The 4,451-nt window shown below is 42.1% G+C and overlaps 1 long non-coding RNA gene across 1 annotated transcript; it reads left to right on the forward strand.

Moving 5' to 3' along the window:
* The first annotated feature begins 3,510 nt into the window (after positions 1 to 3,510).
* LOC106806220 lies at positions 3,511 to 4,121 on the forward strand. Its single transcript, XR_001393515.1, has 3 exons — positions 3,511 to 3,590; positions 3,683 to 3,796; positions 4,040 to 4,121. It is a non-coding gene; the product is annotated as an uncharacterized LOC106806220 (long non-coding RNA).
* The last annotated feature ends 330 nt before the right edge of the window (positions 4,122 to 4,451 follow it).

The following is a 4,451-nucleotide window of genomic DNA, read 5'->3' on the forward strand; positions in this document are numbered from 1 at the left end:
GGATACGGAGATTTATTAGAGAGGGATACGGAGATTTATTAGAGAGTGATTTATTTAGAGAGAGATACAACAATTAAACAATGAGAGAGAACAAGAGAAAGAGAGAAAAAGAGCGAGCGAGAAAGACTCTCTCTCTCTCTCTCTCTCACACACACACGCACCACACACACACACACACACCACACACACACACACACACACACACACACCACACAACACACGCTCACACTCACACACACACTCACACCACACACACACACACACACCCATCACACACACACACCACAATTCCAACTACACCAAGGTCTCACCTCACATCCAATCACGCACGTCACGACCGCATCACACGATCGTCACACAACATTTACTACACACACACACACACCACACCACTCAACGACACACACTCACACCACACACTACAGTTACCATAGAGTGAGATGCAAGAGAGAGTGAGGAGAGAGAAAGCAGGGCGGAGAAACGACGAGAGCTGGAGAAAGGAGAGACACGCACACGAGAGAGGTAAGAGAGCGACACAGAGAGAGAGGGTGAGAGAGAGACACGGAGAGAGAGAGAAGAGAGAGAGAGAGAGAGAGAGAAGAGAGCGCGAGAGAGAGGAGAGGAGAAGACTCACACACCACACACACACACCACATCACCAACACACACACACACACACACACACGCGCGCGCACGCACGCACACACGCAACGCACACACAACACACACCACACACACACATACGCGACATCATACGCAAACAGACATAGACGACGCACACATGTCGCAAACGTGCGCGCGTTCACAGGTATGCGCGCAGGCACGCACACAGAAATCACACAGCGCACAGATTTCACGCGCGCTCGCACGCCCTCACACAAGACAAGACTGATTTCTGCAGAACAATAATACAACCATCATTCACTTATTCTTATTTACATTAATTTTTACCATCGGATATTTATTTGCATATATATAATTAGAATAATGAAATATCTTTACTAGTAGTTATACGGTTATATTCCTATAAAAGCTTTTATACGACATATAATAAAATATATATATAAATATATAATAAAACCACCTCCATGCACACAGGGTTACACGTGCATCACACAGACACGCGCGCGCACGCACACACACACGCACGTACACACAAACACAAACACAAACACACGCACGCACGCACACACATGCATCACACACACACACACACACACACATGCACACACAAAACACACACACAACACACACACCACAACACACACACACCAAACACACACACACACACACACACACGCACACACACACACACACGCGCGCGCGCACATACACACACAACACACACACCACACACACACACACACACACACACCGATACCCAGCCACACACACACGCGCGCACGCGCGCAAGCAGGCGTATTACACACGTATATAATTACCGTGTATATTCATTCTTTACATCTATATATCATTAGCATATTTTTTTCATATATTTCGCATAAAAATAAAACACTCAAATGTATCTAGTATCGTAAATATTTGTCTTACCGTTTTCCCACAGATGGACTGGCCGTATGCATAGGCAGGCCACGCTAGAAGAACCATCACACAAGGTCTAAACGACATATTGTCCGGTGAGTTTCTGACACAAGCACCTCTGGATGTCAGAGCGTGATTCACACGCACAGCCCATAGGGCTGCACTACTTGAGACACCAAGCACAAGATGCTTTATACGATTTCTCTTGAGTTCTTCGCCTCTTTCTGACACTATACAAGGACGCATAAATATTATCACTATATGAAGGTTTTTACTTTGAACAATCTAGCGTGCAACAACGAGCTATATGAGGAGTAGAAAAGCGGTCTGTTTCTACAAAGAAATTGAAATGCATGAACAAAGAACGTGGCCTAGGCACGGCTACGCCTACGGCCTTCATCACTCTCTAATAAATCTCCGTATCCCTCTCTAATAAATCTCCGTATCTCTCTCTAATAAATCCTGTTCTCTCTCTTGTTCTCTCTCTCTCTCTATCTTTATACGGCGTATAAAAATATATATACTGACAATGATATTATACTATCATTATTATATAAGTACAAAGATATATCTAATTTCAATGAACATAACGTAAATAGCAAATACATGAATATTGGTTGTATTTTTCTGCTGCAGAGAACCGTCATGTCAGCGCGCGGCCTCGTCCTGCGCAGCTCAACCTGCCGCAACTGGTCTTGGAGGATGGCGGCATCATTATGCTGGCCTGTGTCTCCGCTTTCATTCTGCTGTATACCGCACTACTCGTCGTGGTTTACATGTTGAATAGAACACAGCGGGCAAGTATACGATTTGGTTTAAATTTGCATTACAATATCCTGTTTTTTGATAACAAATAACAGCGCACATGCAATTTCTGGTGAATTAATAACTTGTGTTTAACTTCGCATAAGAATATCATATTTTTTATAATGAATAAGCGCACCTATGTGATTTACTATGAATTATTAGTGACAAGATGTTTTACTTTATCCTAGTACGTAATGTGTTATGTGACATCTTAATGTTTTTGCCTAAGCTATTACGTTTCTGTATTACAGCGGGACGCCAAACATCATCAGCGTAGAAAATCACGAGCCAGCAACATCTGTGTTTGGCTGTTCCTGCTCGACAACATCGGAGGACAGAGAATGGAGATGTTAAACCTCCTCTTCTTTCTCGTGAGCGCTACCTTCTTCAGCCAGATCACGATGAATACCATCGATCTCAGCGAGCTGGGTGTCGACCAAGAGCAGTGGAAACTATCTCCGGACTGGACCTTCCTTGTGAGCTGTATCGTAGTCACCGCAGTTGTTTGTCTGCCATTTTACGCGCTGGAGTCCATCGTAAGATGCCTGGGCAGTCAGCCGAAGAAACACATCAACTCGGCGAATAGAATGGACGTAGAAAAGATCAGTAGAGTAAAATCTCGTGAGCATCTTAAAGATGGTAAGCTTCTTAATTACTGTATAAGTTATTCTATGCATTTTTTGTTATTGAAAAGATCATTCGTGTCACGTCCTGTGTTGCCTCGACTGAGATAAGGTATTCACCTCTGATTAACTATTAGTATTACTATACCTCACAGTAGCTATGTGTCTATAACTGTTCGAGGACGCTATGTATGTTTAGATAGATTCTACTCGTGACAATAAAGTATATTAACAAAGAAACTTTGCATTTATCAAGTCAATGAAACACGGCGAGTCTTCGCTCGCAATCAGATTCCGGTTCATAAGCAGAAGGCTGGATACGTACCAGGTAAGCAATTTATGAATTCAACATTTGATGATATTAGATCAGCTACAGTTAAAATATAGCCGAGGAATCATTAATTATCGTTTCCATGCAGGCATATTTTAACCACTCTTCGATGTGTGTTTCACCTGTATGGATTTCAGGAGGCCGTCACGTTCAGCATGGTGCCAATAGCTTGAGCTCTTCAACCCTTTCTGCTAGATCACAAAGACATCATCCGGGGCGTATATCTGCTGGGAAAGAAACCTTGCGGACACATCATGGACAGCTGAATAAAAATATTAATTCTAATAGTAAGTTCTTGTTACAATTCACGAACCCCTGCATGATTAGATGGTTAGATGGGTATCGTTTTATTGTGTAATTGATCAAATCCGTTTTGCAGGAATTACACAGTTGGAAGCTATTGCGTGCACTAATAAAGTCCGTCATGTTGTTGATGATAATCCATCTGCACCAGCAACAGTTGTTACCGTTGATGAGACGCTCGGCACCACAAGTAACTTGTTGCCTCAGTTAATTAAACTACATTTACTTGTTGTTATAATCAGTGATTTAATATGAATGTCCGTTGATATGATTGTTTATATGGTTACAATAATTTTTACACAATCGTAATATTGTAATCTTATATTATGTGTAGCATCTCAGTCGAACAGACAAATAGATTAACATTTTATTTAAACCTAAATTTCGTATTCGTTTGTGACATTGGCGTTGTTATCAGCGGCTGTTTTTCCAGAAACGAAACCAGCATCCACTATTAAAGGCAACACAACCATCCTTAATGAAGTCAATGAGACAACTCCCCGCAAGAAGATCGCTCCACCCAAACCTCCCCGAAAGTTTTCTCCAAAGAAGAAAGCTGAAACTTTTGAACGACCAGGTAACTGATGTGTAGGTAACTGATGTATGTTCAAGATCTTTGAATTGACGACGAAATGACTATATTATTTTTTTGAAAACAGCCACGTACATACTGTTAAATGTTCGTTTAGCTACTATCTTGACGAGACCGGAATCTATTCGTGAATCTCATGACGCCGTTGAAGACATCACCATCGTCATCGATGAAGTCCGCGATATAGTTACCGGTAAACGAATTGCTCCGCCTAAACCTCCACGCAAGTTCCCTCCAAAAAAGAAAGCTGTGA

The sequence above is a fragment of the Priapulus caudatus genome, unplaced genomic scaffold (genome assembly GCF_000485595.1).
Source record: "Priapulus caudatus unplaced genomic scaffold, Priapulus_caudatus-5.0.1 Scaffold148, whole genome shotgun sequence".
NCBI classification, from domain to species: domain Eukaryota; kingdom Metazoa; phylum Priapulida; class Priapulimorpha; order Priapulimorphida; family Priapulidae; genus Priapulus; species Priapulus caudatus.